This window comes from Protopterus annectens, chromosome 13.part0 (genome assembly GCF_019279795.1).
Source record: "Protopterus annectens isolate FY-2018-M chromosome 13.part0, PAN1.0, whole genome shotgun sequence".
In the NCBI taxonomy this organism is placed as follows: Eukaryota; Metazoa; Chordata; order Ceratodontiformes; family Protopteridae; genus Protopterus; species Protopterus annectens.
The window spans coordinates 4,903,132-4,922,932 of NC_056747.1; positions in this window are offsets into that span (position 1 = coordinate 4,903,132).

Consider the following 19,801-nt stretch of genomic DNA (forward strand, 5'->3'; position numbering starts at 1 on the left):
GAGCACCAGTGTCTCAGCCACTCCCAGAGGGAGCCCCTTCTTCCTCGGGGGCCTCATCGGAAGCCCCTCCCGATGACGTTCCGAGGAAAAAGTTGTGCAAGAGGAGGCACTTAGATTCTCCACAGGAATCTTTAACATCAGATACTGACTTAGATGAGTCAGAAGGGTCCGCAAAATCACCCTCAGAGGATGTCCCTTTGCTGACATCCTGGAGATCTTGAAGCAGAGAGGTGATTGGCAGGCCCTACCCCCTTCTGAGGATGAGTCGGTCCTGCTGAAGGCATTTGGTGCTTGCCCTTCCTCCTTCTGGGTCACTCCGCCCTTCGATGAGTTAATTGCTCGAAGGGCGTGGGAGACTCCTGACACAGTGGAGCCAGTTCCCAGGAAACCTAACAAATACATAACTGCCCCTCAGGACAAGTCATACCTTACTAAGGGAGTTCCAGTGGACGCTATGGTGGTGGCCGCAGCCACTAAAAAGGAGATGTCCGAATCTTCCTCGTCTGTCCATCCCCCTAACAGAGACTCTAGGACCATGGACAGATATTGGAAGCGCATTTTCAGTTCAGTGACTTTCTCTATGCGATTGCTGAACTACTTGACACACTTTACACAATTACAGAGGGATCTAGTCAAAGAGTTGGGAGATACCCTCCAGGGTAATACAGATGCTGCTGTCTCGGACAAAGTTACAGCACAACTCAACACCCTTACATCCATAGTGAACTCGTCCATGAGGCTCATCTCGTATGCGGCCGAGGGGTCGAGTAGGGCTGCAGCCTCAGCGATTGCTCTTCGTAGACAATCCTGGATGCGGCTGTGCTCCTTTGCGGAAGCCTTCAAGTCTTCCTTTACTAATGCCCCCTTTGATGGTGCCACTCTTTTTGGCCCCAAAATAAAGGAGACCCTAACCCGGTGTGAACAGGAAGGAAAGACACTGTCTGCTGTCGGAGTCCGTTTTTCCACCCCATCCAGACCGTACCCCAAAGGGCAACGAGGTGGAAATATGTGGTTTCGTAAACCCCAGGGTTCTTTCCCAGGCACACAGGGTGATGCCCCCCCCAGAGGCAGAGGAGGGGGCAGAAATGGAAGACGCCGCTCTGGTGGCAGAGGGGGTCCGCAGAACCAAGGTGACAGGGATACTATCCCTGGGAAGCCTTTCCAGCACTCCTGAGAGGAGGCCCGACTGTCCTGCCGTGGAGGCAGTCGGGGGTCACTTAGCTTTATACCCTCAGGCCTGGCAAAGCCTTACTTCAGACAATTGGGTAAAAAGCATTATCACCAGAGGTTACAAAATCCCCTTTGTATTTCCCCCATTACCACAAAGACGGTTCCCAGATGTACCACCCCATCTGCGAAAACCTGCAGCGATAGAAATCTCAAAGCTGCTAGAAAAAAGAGTCATCCAACCAGTCCCGGCGGACCAAAGAGGATCCGGAACTTACTCAAGGTTCTTTTTAGTTCCAAAAAAGACAGGGGACTGGAGGCCAATTCTGGACCTAAGCAATCTCAATACATTTGTGAAAAAAGAAAAGTTCTGGATGGTCACGCTTCAATCGATCCTTCCGTTTTTACAGAAGGACGACTGGATGTGCTCAATAGATCTCAGGGACGCCTACTACCACATCAAAATGACCAGAGTGTCCAGAGATCACCTGCGCTTCCGGCTGGGAGCCAGCCACTTTCAGTTTCGGGCCCTGCCCTTTGGTCTAACCTCAGCCCCCAGGGTTTTCACCAAATGTATGGCAGTGGTAGCGTCTCACTTGAGACGCCTAGGATTCCGGGTGTTTCCGTATCTGGACGACTGGCTCCTTACTGCCACCACCGAGCGTCAACTGATACAGGCCAGGGACTACACAATCAGCCTTTGTGCTCAGCTAGGGATTTCGATAAATTTAGAAAAATCTGTGTTACAGCCCTCGCAGCATATTTCATTTATAGGCGCAGATCTAGATACCCGTTCTATGCTACTAAAACTACCCCTCACAAGAATATCTTCCCTGCAAGATCACGTATCTCTCCTGCTATTGTCCAAAAAGTCCCCAGCCAATCTAGTCCTGAAAGTCTTAGGGCTCATGTCAGCTTCCCTCATTGCAGTTCCCATGGGGAGGCTACACATGAGAGTTCTCCAATGGCTGCTGTTCGCACAGTGGTCGTTCCAGCAGTTACCGCTGACACACGAGATTCACATAACGAATACCTGCAAAGCACACCTGTCTTGGTGGTTACAGAATCACAACTTCATCAGCGGCCGGCCGTTTGTGTTACCCAAACCAACAGCCACAGTGACCACGGACGCTTCCCTGATAGGGTGGGGGGGCATCTTTCAGGGACAGACAGTCCAAGGCGAATGGTCCAGCTTAGAGTACAACCTGCACATAAATGTTCTAGAGATGAGGGCAGTGTTTCTAGCGTTGCAACACTTCTCCCCCCTTCTACCTCTAGGGACCATTGCAGTACAGACGGACAACATGTCCGTAGTCTGGTACATAAACAAACAGGGAGGAACCAAGTCTTACCAGTTGTGCAGAGAGGCCATGAGAATTTGGCAATGGGCAGAATCCACGGGTCGCTTTCTAATAGCAACGCACATCCCGGGGTTATCCAATGTCATAGCGGACAGGTTGAGCAGAGCCATCCTGTTACCTCACGAGTGGTCCCTCAATCAGAAAGTGGCGGAAAGGATTTTCCGCAAATGGGGCCAGCCTTGCTGCGATCTGTTTGCATCTCCAATGAACACCAAGTGCAGAAGCTACTTTGCCCTTTTACCCCCTCCAGGGGATGTCCCCAGGGACGCTCTGATTCATGATTGGCCCCCGGGTCTCCTGTACGCTTTCCCTCCTATACCACTGATCCCGAAATTTCTTCAGAAAGCCAAGGACCAGGAGAGGACTATAATTCTCATTGCCCCATTCTGGCCTCGACAGATTTGGTTCCCCTTTCTTCAAGTCCACCAAATACAGGAGCCCTGGATTCTGGACCCAGTGCCAGACTTGCTGACTCATTCGTCAGGAGTTCCTCACCCGTCGCTCCTATCCCTCAAGTTAGCAGCTTGGCTGCTCCGCTTCCCTACTTAGCCAGGTCTGATCTTCTCTCTCCGGCGGTTCAGGACATTCTGGTCGCCTCTCATAAGGCTTCCACTACTAAAGTCTATACCAGTAAGTGGAAACGTTTCATCTACTGGGCGACTACACAGCATTTGGATCCCTTAGTCGCCCCTCTAAACAAGATTTTGGAGTTCCTGTCCATGCTGTTTCACCAAGGAGCCTCTACTGCCACTTTAAAAGTTCAGTTGGCCGCTATTTCCAACTTTCATGTAGGAGAAAACAGAGCTCCCATTATGGCTCATAGGCTTTGTAAAGCCTTCATGAAAGGGTCCTTTCATCTCAGACCAACAGTTAGGTTACCTACAGCTCCTTGGAATCTAAATTTGCTCTTATTCCAACTAATTTTACCACCCTTTGAACCAGCTTCTTCCTGTTCCTTAAAGTTCTTGTCCTGGAAGACTCTTTTCCTAGTAGCTATCACGTCAGCCAGACGAGTATCAGAACTTCAGGCACTTTCCATCAAGCAGCCATATTTAATTTTTCACCCGGACAGGGTATCATTACGCACCAACCCTTCCTTCCTCCCTAAGGTTTGTTCGGTTAACAACATTAATCAGTCCATTGAGCTTCCTACATTTTTCAAAAACCACTCCAACAAGCTGGAATATATGTTGCACAAATTGGATGTTCACAGACAACTCAGATTTTTCCTGGATAGAACTAAGGACCATAGGAAAGCGGACCAACTCTTTATAGCCTTTGCGGACAACAAAAAGGGCATGGCAGTGACGAAGCGCACACTTTCTAAATGGCTAACTGATTGTATAACCTTCGTGTATTCTGCTTCAAATCAGATTTTGCCCGCCTAACCAAAGGGACATTCTACTAGGTCAGTTTCCACATCTTTGGCTCATGCGGCTCGTCTGCCATTGAATACTATTTGCGCAGCCGCCACTTGGTCTAAACCGCATACATTCATCACTCATTATAAAGTTGACAGGACTTCCAGGGATAGAGCATCTTTTGGTTCCACTGTGCTCAGGAACATTCTTCCGTGAGTCACTCAGGGTAACGGAGCTAGGGACGCTACCCATTTGTAAGAACAAACGGCGAGATTGAACACTCTCACATAAAGAAGTTATGTCCTTACCATAACGTTCCATGTGGAGTGTTCATCTCGCCTTTGTTCTTACATCCCCACCCTCCCACCCTCAGGTCTGGAAGAACGTACGGATTTAGAAGTCTGGTCTATTTGTCTCCCACTAGTGGTCTCTCTGTTGTTCCTACTGGCTTGAACTAGTGTCTGATCCTTATGGATAATTATATATCCTTTTATGCTCATTACCTTTGTTTATTGCTGGATCTGGTCTTCTTTTGCAAACTAGATCTGAGGTAGAGGCAGAGGGAATTGTGGGAGGTAGGTTGGTCTCGAGCCTCTCCTAGATGTAGAGCTTTGCTAAGTGGCCGACTCGGAGCCGAGGATTGGCTCCGACACCCATTTGTAAGAACAAAGGCGAGATGAACACTCCACATGGAACGTTATGGTAAGGACATAACTTCTTTTTTCAGTCCCTGGGGGCTCTCAGAACTAAGCAGTAGGGGGCCTCCACTTCCAAATCTAGAAATAACAAGACACCCCCCTATAGTAAACAGTCTCAGTGACTTCCTTTTAAAATTACCAAGCACTTATCTTTTAACCGCCGCTTTGGGGGGAAAGATTGCTCTTCATGCAAAGAACTGGGAACTCATAACCCAGGACAAATGTGTTTTAAATATGGTGTCCCAGGGATACAGATTTCATTTCCACACATTGCCAACACCAAACGGATGGCCAGACCTGCCCCCAAATCAGTGGGCAGAGGCTCAAAAATAGGTACTTTCCCTCTTAAGTATGGGGGCTATTCAGCTGATACCAGAAGTGGAAAAGGGGCAAGGTTTCTATTCCAGGCTTTTTCTGGTACCCCGAAAAGACAAATCATGACGTCCAATCCCGGACCTGTCTACTCTAAACACCTTTCTGGAGATTCCAAAATTCAAGATGCTGACTCTTCACCAGTTACTTCCTATGCTAGGCAAAGACGCCTGGTTGGCAACTCTGTATTTAAAAGAAGCATACCTACATATCGCAATAAGGGAATCTTGCAGAAGATACCTACGCTTCAAAGCAGACTACTTGCATTATCAGTTCTCTGCACTGCCCTTTGGCTTGTCTACTGCACCCTGGGTATTCACACAGTGCCTAGCTCCAGTTATTGCATTTTGCAGGCAAAGAAATATTCAAATATACCCATACCTGGACGATTGTCTAATTCAGGCAGAAAATCAGGGCATACGTCTACATCATCTGGCGTTTGTAAAAAGGGTTCTAACTTGTCTGGGGTACACCATAAATGAAAAGAAATCACAACTGGTACCCTGTCAACAGATTACATTCCTGGGTGCAAGCTTGAATACAACTGCCCAGATGGCTTTCCTCATGCCAGAGAAGCAAATTCATTTGGTAACTTAACTTCAAACAAGTGGCCACAAAAACCCTGCTATCTGCAGGACAAATACTGCAATATTTGGGGTTCATGTCCTCCTGCATTTTTTTAATTCCATATGCAAGACTGCATATGAGGAAACTACAGTGGTATCTAAAAAGTCTATGGAGTCAACATTGTCACAGCCTGGAAACAATGATCCCTACCATACTGTGCCTATGCCTAGAGTTCCTATGCTGGGCATAAGCCTGCCACCAAAACAAGGGACTACCATTCACACTACCCCCTGCCACCCAAATCCTAACTACAGATACATCAGACTATGCATGGGGGGCTCACCTGGCAGGGAAGTGCATTCAGGGCAAATGGAACCCAAATCAAATGCACCTACATATCAATCAAAAAGAAATGTTAGCTGTACAGACTGCTCTGACAGCTTTCAAGGACTACATTCTTCCAGGATAACTAATGGCAAAGACAGACAACACCACGATTATGTGGTACATAAGCAGGGGGGTACACATTGCTACGCCTTCTGCAGACTTGCCATGGCATTGTGGAACACACCCTTGAGCTACCAAGTGCATCTACAAGCTCAATTCCTGCCAGGAAAATTGAATACACTGGCAGATGGATTAATCAGAAACCTCATGGACCCACACGAGTGGAAACTGGAACCATGGATTTTCAACATGTTAACAAGTGATTGGGGGAGGCCAGGCATAGATCTATTTGCCTCCCCCAGAACTACCAGTTGGACAAGTTTTGCACAAGGACTCCCCACAAACAAGCCTGGAAAGTGGAAGCTCTGTCCTTCAGCTGGAAAAACCTATCTATCTACGCCTTTTCCCCTCTGCCTCTTCTCTCCAAAGTTCTACTAAAAGTCAAGCAGGACACACCAAGGATGATTTTGATTGCTCCAGACTGGCCGCGTCAACACTAGAACCTCCTCCTGCGCAGTGTGTCGCAAATATCTCCATGGCACCTGCCTCAGACCCCTTCCCTGCTGTCACAGTAGGAGAACCAAATTCTGCACCCTCAGCTTCCAACATTGAACCTTACAGCCTGGCTAATCACTTAAATTCACCCTTGTCATCACTCAGCAGACCTGTGATGGATGTCATTTTAGAGGTGAGGAGACCTAGTACTAGAAAATCTTATGCTGACAAATGGAAACGATTCTGTGCCTGGAACCAATCTTTAGGGTTGAGCACAACAGCGCCCATTTTACCTCAGATTTTGCAAAACTTAATTGAGATGCTTCCCAAGGGCCTGTCTTTTTTTCCTCCATTAAAATCCGCACCTTGGCTATTTCAGATCACCATAACACAGAACCATCCCTCTTCTCTCATCCTTTGCTCAAGTAATATCTCAGAGGGACAAAAAACTTGAGACCACCCAGGAGAGCTCCTACCCCTGCCTGGGACCTTAACTTTGTTGTGGAGAAACTCACTCTACCTCCTTTCGAGCCAGCTGCTACTTTAGACTTAAAATTTATTTCTTGGAAAATATCCTTCCTTTTAGCAATCACTTCAGCTAGAAGGATTTCTGAATTACAGGCCCTTATGGCAGTGGAGCCTTTCATCATCTTTCATGTGGACAGGGTATCTCTCAGGACCAATCCATCGTTCATGCCCAAGGTGATTTCCAGTGCGGCTCTTAATCAGTCCATTCATTTGCCAACCTTCTTCCCCAATCCACAGAACAAAGGGGAACGGTTTCTGCATTCCTTGGATGTGCACAGGCAACTAAGATTCTACTTGGACAGGACTAAATCTCAAAGAAAATCTGAACAATTTCTAGTAGCATTTACTGCAGGGACAGAGGGGGGAAGGCTATTTCAAAACAAACCATTTCTAAATGGATAAGCCATTGCATTCATTTCTGCTATAAGCACATGGAAAACCTATCCCCCAGGGGATCAGATCTCACTCCACCAGGGCTGCATCTACTTCTGCAGCCTTTCTCATAGGTGTTCCTACCAGGGATATCCTAGAAGCTGCTACCTGGAGTTCTGTACATACTTTCACCATTTTTTTCTAAATCCAGAGCTGGCTTTGCCACTGCTGTCTTGCAGGACCTTATAGCTGTATAAACTCCTCCTCCCAACCGTAGCTTTGGGAATCTACCCACGTGTGATGACTGCAACAGTAAAACATGAAGAATATAGTACAGTTGTGTACACTTGCCATAAATGTAGATGTTCGAGTGTATTCACTGTTGCAGTCCTGGTTACCCTCCCTCCAGCCCCCTAGTTTTTTCTGACTATACTTATCCTTTCCTTTACTATGCTTAAAAACCTTTTTGGTGTATTTGCTTTTGGTTGGAGGTATACCTTTGTGTTTCTTTGTTTATTTGCTCCCCATTAGGGTGGCACCTGACATCTGGGGCAAGACAAACTGATGTAATGACGTCGGCTGCATGTTTTATACCCCTGATGACCTGACATCATGGAAGAGGAGACAGCAACTGATGCAGGACCCAAGACTTTGTTAATCAGGCCGACTGAGGGTAACCTGCCAGCAGATTACCCAAATGTAATGACTGCAACAGTGAATACACTCGAACATCTACATTTATGGTAAGTGTACACAACTGTACTGTATGTATACTGCGACAGTGAATACACTCGAACATCTACATTTATGGTAAGTGTACACAACTGTACTTTATGTATACTGCGACAGTGAATACACTCGAACATCTACATTTATGGTAAGTGTACACAACTGTACTGTATGTATACTGTGACAGTGAATACACTCGAACATCTACATTTGTGGTAAGTGTACACGACTGTACTTTATGTATACTGCGACAGTGAATACACTCGAACATCTACATTTGTGGTAAGTGTACACGACTGTACTTTATGTATACTGCGACAGTGAATGCACTCGAACATCTACATTTATGGTAAGTGCACACAACTGTACTTTATGTATACTGCGACAGTGAATACACTCGAACATCTACATTTGTGGTAAGTGTACACGACTGTACTTTATGTATACTGCGACAGTGAATACACTCGAACATCTACATTTATGGTAAGTGCACACAACTGTACTTTATGTATACTGCGACAGTGAATACACTCGAACATCTACACAGCTGTACTTTATGTATACAGCGACAGTGAATGCACTCCAACATCTGCATTTATGGTAAGTGTACACGACTGTACTACGCCTACTCACCAGCCTGGATAAGGAGAAGATAACGATTAGTTTTGCTTATCTAGTGCTGGGACCCGCCAGATTACACAGGCACTCAAGTCACTGTACTTACAGGTACCGGGATGATTGTGTCATAGTTCATGTGGGTGTAAATGACCTGAGATGTACCTTACTGGTCTATATGAATAGGGACATTATGGATTTGTTTGAATATGTGTGACAGACAGGTATGTGTCTTGAACTGAGCAGCATTCTACCCTCACCAAGAATGATTCCACACTATGAACAAAAATATGATTGATTTTAGCAATTGGCATAGTTTCTGGTGTCATTTCAGGGGAATTCAATATTTGTTAGCATGGAGAAAACATTGTTAACAGACCTTGTTGCTGTGCCAAAGATGGTGTGCACCTGAACTGCCCTCTTCTCCCCCCAGGTCTTCTGGATGTTAGCTAAAACTTCATCCACTCCCTTATTGCCTTTTGTAGACAATGCCAAAATGACAAACCTACCAACATAGCAAAGGGATCTAAAGGTGTTATTAACAAGAAACTGCACACCCTACAGGCTCTCCTCACTCTAGAGAAAGTAGTAATTTGTGCCATTACTGAGATATGGTTTAAAGCTGCAGTAAGTACTTCCACACATTTAGACAATCAGATGCACAGACCGGGACTAAAGGTGGAGTTGTCTTGATATACCTCTACGTTGATTAAACAGGATGATGCCATGGAGTTCATCCATGTGCAAATCACCATAGATAAAATCCATTACCATATCCTAGCAAACTGTAGGCCACTATCTATGCCCCAAGAATCCTATAACTTGAAGCTAGACTTACTGGAGGCAGTCACCATCCAAAAAAGTACCCTGTTTATGGGAGACAATAACTACCCAGACTGGTAAATGTACACTGCCCTCCAGCTCGCAGGCATTACATTTCCTGGACTTTATTAACACAAATGTCCTTGACCAGAAAGTGCACACTACAACCAGAGGTGCAAACATACTGCACCTGTTATTCAATAACAAACAACACTGGCGGAATCCTAACCTTAACAGGGTGTATAACAAAATTTATTTTATTTATTTATTTTATTTTTATTTTACATTTGTTAACCGGGGGTGTCTGAGCCGAAAAGGCCCTTTTTCAGCAGAGGCCCGGGGAGAAAAGCTCCTCAAAGAAAAATTACAGACTCATTTATTTAGACATAATCAGTATACACACAAATTACAAGAGACATGTTTTTAGAGTAGAATGCAGCACAAACAGTTACAGTGGAGAGAACAATCAAAAAATATTAATTCTAAAAATAAAGGTAAGTAATAGATTTGTGGTGTACGGCTGAACTTTGGAACGTAAGTAGAATACATACATAGTACACAGGTACAGTACATACATTGTCGATTAGCCAGTGTTTGTGAGTAAGATTGAAAAACTATTATCAATTGCTCTAGATTTAGTATGTATATGTTATCCGCTTTCACTAGCCTGGGGAGCAATCATGGCACTGCCAACTTTGCTTGAGATGTTGCCTGATAAGGTCTTTAAAGGAGGCTTTGGATGATGTCTTTTGAATGCTAGTAGGGACAGAGTTCCATTTTTTAGCCACCGAACTACTATATAGTGCATCTCCAAAGCTATTGTAGCTGTTGGTGACTTCTAGTAGTAGTTTGCTTGATGATCTAAGAGGCCTTTTGGCTGAGTGATGTTGTACTAGGTTTTTGAGGGCAGGACACTTATTGGGGAGGTAATAGATAGAATGACAGAGGCAGAGCTGATTGTAGGTTAGGAGGTTGGGCAGTTCAAGCCAGTGGAGCTGTCTCAAAGCAGTACAGTGATGAGTTCTATATGAGCAATTTGCAGCAAAGCAGGCAATTCTGTTATAGCAAGGTTCCATTTTGCTTAGTTCAGTTTTGTTGAAATTAGTCAGAATGGGAGATGCATAGAGTAGGGTGGATAGAAGTTGGGAGCGAGCAGTGGCTGATCTTGTGTTGTTGGTAAGAAATGGTTTGATACGGTAGAGTGACCCCAGTTTGGCATGTACTTTTTTAATAGTTAAGTTCAGATGACTATCAAATTTTAGGTGGGAGTCTATGGTTATTCCCAATAGCTTAGCCTGTGCCACTGGAGCAATTGGAGTAGCATTTGTGGAGTAGATAGTGAATTGACTGTTAGTGTTTTTGTTAGAACTGGTTATAATCCTAAGATGAGTTTTCTTTGGATTGAGGATAAGTTGGGCTTTGGTAAGATAGTTTTCAACGTCAGAGAATGCTAGTTGAGTTGTTTGCAGGAGGGTGGGAATGTTTTGTGCAGCACAGATTAAGGTAGTGTCATCTGCATACTGAATGATAGATGCATGCTGTGTGGAGGTATGGAGGTCATTTGTGAAGATTGTGAGTAGTAGTGGTCCTAAGATAGAACCCTGTGGGACTCCTATAGATATGGGCAGCTGAGGAGAGAGAGGATTTTCCCATTTCACAGCTTGGTACCTGTCAGTTAAGTAGCTTTGGAACCAGGTAAGAGTGGAATTAGATGATATTGGTTTAGTTTGTTTAGCAGGATTTGGTGTGAGACTGTTTCAAATGCTTTGGACATATCCAAAAAAAGAGTTGTCCTCTACGTTGGTAAAGGAAAAAGTCATGGTAAAAATCAGAAAGAAGAATTCTAATCATGACAAGCTCACTGATTAAAATAAGCAGGAAACAAAGAGGAATAGTTAAATCCAACAAGGCCAGCAATAGGAGGTCAGGATAGCCACTCAGGCTAAGGTCAACCTCGAGGCCATCTACAGCTATGTGGGAAACTTAAACGTAATAGCCAGCAGTGTGCTGACCTAGAGGTAAATGGTGCCACCATCACTAAGCATAGTGAATCTGCTGGCCGACAAACTTCACTTCTAATTTCATTCCCAATTGCCCACTCATCCCCTGTGAAACCCTTACTAGCATAACACCCCAAACCATCAGGAGGGAGCCAGGTCATGGCTGCACTCTCTAAGGCCATAAACTCTGTCTCAGTGGGCCTCAGTATCTCAGGTTGCCTGCTAAATAGCAGAACCACTAGAGTCGCTTTTAAACTGCAGCCTCAAAACAGGCTATGTACCACTTAAATGGAGGATTGTAAAGGCTGTGCCTCTTCACGAGGGTGGTCCATCAACCAGCATCGGAAACTGTAGACTTATCTGTCTGATTAGCCTTATATGCAAAGACATGGAATGAATTATGATGGATATGCTGAACAAAGACATTGGCAATCTACAAACACTGGACCCATTCCAGTTGGGCTTGGTAAAAGGAAGGATTTTTGCCCACTTAACCAAGTAGAATTCTTTGAGAGGGTCACCAAGGCAATGAATGAAGGGACAGTAATGCATACCGCCTGCCTTGACCTGGCTAAGGTGTACAATGTAGTACCCTATTAAGGTATTGTTGACAAACTCACAGAACTAGGAATAAATTCCTTCATAACTCACTGGATTACTAGCTGGCTCACAGGGGCAATGAAGCTCGGATTGGTAAGTCCACATCCACTAAGATATCAATCACCAGCAGAGTACCACAAGGCTTCATGCTGGGACTGCTCCTATTTGGCATGTACTTCTCAAAAGTCAAGGCAAATATTAAGGGTCTCTGGCTCACCAAGTTCATAGACTACTGGAAATTGAGAGCTGTCATAGATTCAACTTGTCTCCTTGCCAACTCCTTTGTAATCTGCTTACCAGTGATCAGGCTTCTTCGTTGGCTACATCATGGATACTTACCCCAGTCTTGCTGTTCTTTCTCCAGTGCACCAAAAAAGAAACAGTTAAAGCACAAACCTTTGCCTGTAACCCAGGCACAGCCAATGGTAGATGGCTTTGCAGTAGCCATTGCTGGTTCCTCAGACCACTTACTGTTTTCCTCAAATCCCTCTGGTGTAACTTTAGTGGCCACTATGGGCCAGGGACCAGACACGTCCATTTTGGTTGCTCCAGTGTCCAATATGGACATGGGAGAACCGTCCATTTTTAGGTGCTGGGGCTGACACCCCGCAAGAGTCCTCCTGGGGTAGCTGTTGGAAGAGCCCTCCTCCTTGGGATTATTTATATTCTCCTTCTCTGTGTACATCTGATAATTCCCCCAGAAAAAAAAAAAAAACGGAAAACTAATCATTGTGACAACATGTTGATGGTTAATATGGCTAAAAGTGATGCAATTACCTTAACTAGGAGTTTATTGCAGGGTTTTAAACCTGGATGTCAAGTGCCTTATCCTATTTCTTATTCTTCTACACAAAAGGAAGACATTTGTTAGTGGATTATGTTGATTCCAGAGCCAGGGTATTGTCACCTATGAGGTCTGTAGCACAATACTTTGTTTCTTTAGATAGTCAGCCTGAATTTAAATATATTGAGTTTCTCTTTCTTTGAGACTGTCTCCTGTTTTAAAAATGAGTTTGTTTGAGAACAGGTTAATATTCCCCCTGACCTGCACCCATTCATCCTATATTGCAAGACTTGGAGTATGCTTTTAATGCTGCTTGCAACACTCGACCATCTGCTATCTGTACCTGAAAGGTAGATAAGTTGTAGTCTCTCTCTCTAACAGATGACTCTTTTTCTCATCGTAGGGCGGACCTAGCTGCCATTTCTCCTACTGCGAGCAGGTGCCTTACTAACCCCTAGCTCAGTTCTTGTGGATAAAGAGGGTACACTTTTGGACATGCTGGTAAGATGATCACTTATTCCTGTACTGTAGCCTTCAGATTCAGAATTCTTAATTACTGGTGCTATATGTGGAAATGTATGCTTAAATGTGGGTAGATTAACTTAAGTTTCTTAACGGGCAGTGATTTGCTGATACTGTAGCTTGGGTTTCTGCCTCAGCCATAGTCTTCAGAAGTTTTGTTTGGATGCAGAACCAAAAATGTTCAGATTACTTACAAATCCTGAACTCTCCAGTTAGGGAGGTCTTATTGGAGCATCTGCTACATGGCTGCTCAAACAATGGGATGAGAGAGGTAAATTAATGCAGGAGATTTGTAAGATTTTTCAGGTCTCCAAATTCTTTCCCTGTAAACTCCCTGCTCCCTTTAAAAGATGAAACAAACAAATAGTGCCTCCTGGTAATAAATACCAAAGAAGAAGTGGCGGGAAGGTTCTTATGAAAATCCGTAAAAGAAAGATCCTTTCAAAGGGGTGAGGTGCCCTTGCCAGATCACCTTCCTTTCCCCACTCCTGCCCCTCTTTCCCTTTCAAGAAAACTGCCTCAAAATGATCCTTTTGATGACGTATTGTTTTAGACAAATGGGTTCTGATGATTATTCTTGAGAGTTACAGTTGACAATGGATAGAAAAGCCCCCTTGTTTCAGGGGAATCCCCTCCTCACTCTCCCAGTCAGGCAGAGCTGTTTCCTCCCTTGTTTCAGAATACGTTGCAGACAGGAGTCAGAGCATATTCCTGCAAATCAAATGGAAAAGGACTTTTATTACAGAATGTTTCTAGTCTCAAAGAAGGAGAATCTTGAAAACCAGTTATTCATAGGTTCATAGGTAGGTACTAGGCTATCAGCCCCGGGGCCTATACAAGCCCAGCCAAAAAGGTACCCTGGCTTTTGCCACCCAAGAAAATTATTTTCCTGTGCCACTGTCGAGCAGAGCCACAGAGGTGATCTCTGGGGTGAATTTCCTATTTCCCATCTAGTCATCAAGATTTTTGTTGAAGAGTGTTAATGAAGAGATTTGTTTGATATAGATAGGTGGGTTACTCCAGAGTATGGGAAGTTTCTGGGACAGGAATCTATCCCTCCGGCATGTTCTGTTTATTGTGGTGACAAGGTTTAGGTCCCTAGAACGTGTAGCTCAGAGGGATTGGGATTTCTTTAAGTGGAGCATGTCCAACAGCTCTGGGTTTGACATAGCTTTGTATGTTAGGCAGAGATCACCTCTGAGTAGACGACATGCGACGGAGTAAAGCTGGAGATTTTTGAGACGGTCTGTGTAGGGCATCTGTTTGAGGCGTGTAATCCTCTTTGTGAAGTATTTCTGCGGCCTTTACAGTTGTAGATGTCTTGTGAGGTACATACCAAAAGGGGCGTTGTACTCTGTAATGGGTCTAATGAGTGATGAATAGAGGGGAACAATGACCTCTTTTTTTCTGGATGAGAAACCTTTTCTGATGAGGTGTGCCACATAGGATTTCCTGACTACTGTGGCGATGTGATTATCAAAGGAGAGACTACTGTCCACCTGTGTCCCTAGGTCTCGTCACACTTTCGGTGTTAAGTATACTACCGCCTATGTTGTAGTTCATGGTACAGAGGTTTTACCAAAGGGGATGCAATGCACTTTTTGGCATTGAGCTTGAGGCCATGGCTTTGACACCAGGCATCTGTCTCAGTGAGGCCCTTTTGTAGGATGTCCACATCGTTAGGAGTTTTGATTATGGCTCCTAGTTTGCAGTCATCTGCGAACTTCATTAGCCAAAGACCTTCTGTGTTAGCCTGTACTTCAGAGAAGTAGATGGCAAACAGGAGAGGACCCAGGACTGAACCCTGTGGTACTCCACTTATCACTGGTCTGAAGTCGGATTTGGAATCTGCTACTTTCACTGTATGGGTTCTGTCAGTGAGCCAGTTAGCAACCCATCTTGTGACATAGGGATTTATACCTAGTTTAGTGAGTTTATCTATAATTCCAAAGTTGGGGATGGTGTCGAAAGCCTTGGCAAGATCTAGATAGGCTGTGTGAACCACCTTACCCTTGTCTACAGCTTTGGTGACTGCTTCAAAGAAGTCTATCAGGTTTAGGAGACATGATCTGCCTTTTACAAACCCGAACTGGGTGGGGTCCAAAGCTTGGTTCATAGGTAGATACTAGGCTATCTGCCCTAGGGCATTTATAAGCCTAGCCAGATGTATTTGGCTTCCGCCTCCCTATTAGATTAGCCTACTGTGCCTCTGTAAAGTAGGTCACAGAAGGTACCCTTTTAAGATTAGTTTACTGTGCCTCTGTCTAGCAGGGACACAGAAGAGATCCCAGGGGTGAATTTGCGATTTCCAATCCATGCATCCAGATTTCGCTTGAAGAGGGTCAGCGAAGGGCTATGTCTAACATGAATTGGGATTCTATTCCAGAGTGAGGGGAGCCTCTGAGAAATTAATCTGTCCCTCCAGCATGTCCTATTTATTTTTGTGCTGAGGTTTAGGTCCCTGGAGAGTGTAGCTCTAAGGGACTTGGATTTTTTGAGGTGGAGCATGTCCATTAATTCTGGGTTTGACATGGCTTTGTACGTCAGGCATAGATCGCCTCTGAGTAGGCGGTAAACAACTGAGTAGAGCTGGAGTTTCTTTAGTCAAGCTGCATAGGACATCTGTTTGTAGCCCATGATCCTCTTGGTGAGGTACTTTTGGGGTCTCTCCAGTTGCTGCAGGTGTCGGATAAGGTACATCCCAAAAGGGGCATTGTATTCAATTATGAGCCTGATGAGTGACGAGTAGAGGGGCACAATGACCTCTCTTGATCTAGATGCGAACCCTTTTGTGATAAGGTGGGCTATGTAGGAGGTCTTTCTAACCACTTTGGCAACGAGATTATCAAAGGAGCGATTACTATCTACGTTGGTCCCCAAATCTCTAATTACTTCTTATGTACTTAATGGATTACCACCTATGTGGTCATTTGTGGGCACCTTGTATTCCCAAAGGAGATGACTATGCACTTCTTAGCATTTAGCTTGAGGCTGTGGCTCTGGCACCAAGCATCCATCTCTGTGAGACCCTTTTGGAGGATGCTTGTGTCAACTGGAGATTCGATTATGGCCCCCAGTTTGCAGTCATCTGCGAACTTTGTCAGCCATAATCCCCCCGTGTTAGCCTGAACCTCAGAGAAGTATATACCAAACAAGAGAGGCTCCAGAACTGAGCCCTGTGGGACGCCACTTGTAACTGGTTTGGATTCGGACATGGCAGCTGTGATTCTGACCATGTGGGTTCTATCCCTGAGCCAGTTTGCAACCCATCTTGTGAGATAGGGGTTGATATTTAAGCTGGTAAGCTTATTTATGATGCCCGAGTGGGGTATTGTGTCGAAGGCTTTTGCGAGGTCCAGGTCGGCTGTGTGGACTACCTTGCCCTCATCTATGGCTTTGGTAACTGTTTCAAAGAAATCAACTAGGTTTAAGAGGCAAGATCTGCCCTTAACAAAGCTGAATTGGGCAGGGTCCAGTGTCTGGAGGCTCCCAATGTCTTTGTTTATGCGTTCCATGATAATACGCTCCATAGCTTTACAGACCAGACTAGTCAGGCTTATGGGGCGATAGTTTCCGGGGTCCGTTGTGGCACCACCTTTGTGGAGTGGGACCTCTGTAGCTGTACGCCATTGTTTGGGTACATATCCTGTAGTAAGGCTAAGTTTGAACAGTGACTTAATGTGAGGGTTCAGTTCTTCTTGGAGCTCATGTAAGAGACAGCCTGGGACACCGTCCGGTCCCATAGATGCTGTGTTTTTTGCTTTGGAGAGGGCACTTTTCACCTGTGCATCTGTGATGTCAGGGAGGTTACATTCAGTTGGGATAGGCATTTGCTCATTTGGTAGGGAGGGGGGGAGTTTGCGCTGAATCTGTCTGCCAGGATGTTGGCTATGTTTGTAGGTTCGGTATATTTTGTACCGTTATGCAACAACTCAGAGCATATCTGGGAGTTTCCGCCCATGTTCCTGACATAACTAAAGAATGCCTTGTGATTATCTTTAGTGTCTAGGGCAATTTTTCTTTCGATACTGGCCTTTGACGATTTTATGAGGGATCAAAGTTTCTTGCTAATACTGATCAGAGATGCCTTCCCTTTTTGGGATTTTGCTCTGTCATGTAGTAGCTTCCTCCTTCTGTTGTATAGCTTATTTATGGCCAGGGTCCACCAGACCGGTCTCCTGTTTTTGGAGGAGTGAGTCTTGGTTTTATTTGGGATAGCACGATCCATGCATTCCTGCAGGTGCTCATAGAATGCATTTGTAAAGGATTCCGCAGATTGGGCTGTATTATCCTCTGGCCCAGGGGCTTTGAAGGATTCCACCTCAGTCTTGAGAAGTGCAAAGTTGGCTTTTGAGAAATTCTGTACAGTGATTTCCTTGGCTGGGGGTGGGGACGGGATATGGATGTCCAATGAAATTTACCTCAGGTGTGGTACATAGAGTCCCCATGATGTCCTTCAAGGATGCATCTGCAGTCATAACATATGGGTTGTCCTGCCTCAGGCAGCCCTTCGGTCGGCCGGATTCCAAAGTCTGGGTCTGGCCTCGGCTGATGTCGCACTTTCCCTGACGTCAGAGCGTCTGGGGTATAAAAGCATCAGCCAACGCCATTTTCCTCAGTCTTTCTTGCCGCGCAGTGCCTGAAGCAGAAGCAGTTCGCAAGTGCCGGTCGGTCAGATCCTGTGATTCAGCTACCGAAGACTTTGAAAAAGCTAAGTACCCCGCTGGGGACTCTTTCTTGCCTCAGCCGATGTCAGATAAAGTAAATAAGGTTTTAACTCGTGGGAAACAAATACCTCATAAGGATTTCCACTCTTACTGCCTCCCTTGCTTAGGCCCAGACCACGACGTCTCGGCCTGTTCAGCCTGTGCTTCCTTCAACCGACGAACTCTTAGACGTCGGTCGGAGTTTGCAGAGGAATTCTTTGGGGCTAATTTTGCATATAAAATGCCGTCGGAGACTCCGACATCGCATTTGGTGAAAAAACGGAAGGACAAGGACCGACACTCGCAGCCCGCGGTTTCGGCTGAAACCACGGTTAGGCCTACCGCGAGTGTCTCGGTTTCGGCTGAAACCGAGTCCTCGGTACTTCCTTTAACCGAATCCACTCAACCGACCACCGCGGCCCTGGAGGGCCCCGGCTGAGTCGGCTACTGAGCTACCTACTGAAACCAGTGTCCAGGAAATGTCCGACACCATTCCTTTGGACAAGTCTACTCCTGCACGTGGTGCAGCCAGACCTCCTGCTTCCATGTCCATTAAGGCTTTTTCCAGGGCTAAAGCTACTAAATTTGCTAAAGCTTTGCCTCCCAAGACTACCTCTCAGAGACCTTCTTCTAGTTCTCAGATCCTCAGCCTTGCAGAGGATCTTATCTCTTTAATTAGAGGTTCCCAGCCTCACCCGGACAAGGGCTGTCAACCACCACCAGACAAAAGGCCCAGGACTGAGCCCTCTGACCAACACTCTTCATATGAGTCTACGGATGGATCTGAGTTGTCAGATCACCAGGAGGAGGCTTATTCGGCCTACGAGGATTATGATGCTGAAGAATCTATCCCTTCGGCCTCCCCTCCTGAAGAGTTTTCCTTTGGTGAGACACTACACTCTATGAGAGAACATTTTCAATGGCAGGGTCAGGAATTTTCTCATTCTAGAAAGAGATTAAGGACCTTTTTACATTTACCTCAGCATAGGCCCTTAGCTATACCTCCTGTTTTGAATGTTATTGATGATGTGTACAATGATGTTAGTACAGCCCCGGATTCTCTCCCTCCGGCACCTGCCGAACCTGATAGATACTACAGGGTCCCGGATTCTCATCTACATCTGTACAAGGCCCATTCTGCAGACCCAGATACTATTTCTCAGGGCCCTAAAGGGGTTGCAGCTGCCACTGCCAAAAATCCTCTACCTTCTGAAAGGGAGTCTAGAGCTTTAGAGGGATGGGGAAAGAAGGTATATACTTCTGCAACTCTTTCCAGGAGGGCATTAAATTGTCAATTTCATATGATACAGTACCAAGAGTATTTGTTAGATGAATTGCATAAGAAGCTTTCCTCTTCTGAACCCCTTGACCGTAAATCCCTTCAGGATCTGGTACATAACTCACAGCAGGTTAGTAATCATTTTTTGCAGTGTGGTTATGATGCACTGGAAGCTTCATGTAGGTCAGCTATGACTGGGGCAGTTATTCGTAGGCATGCCTGGCTGAAGGAACAATCTTTACCAGACCATGTTAAAGCTAAACTCCTGGATGCTCCAATGGAAAAACAAAAATTATTTGGTTCCTCGGCTCAGGAGGTCTTAAAGAAGTTTGAAGAAAAGGCAAAATCTGTGCAAACAGTTAAGGACTTTCTGCAA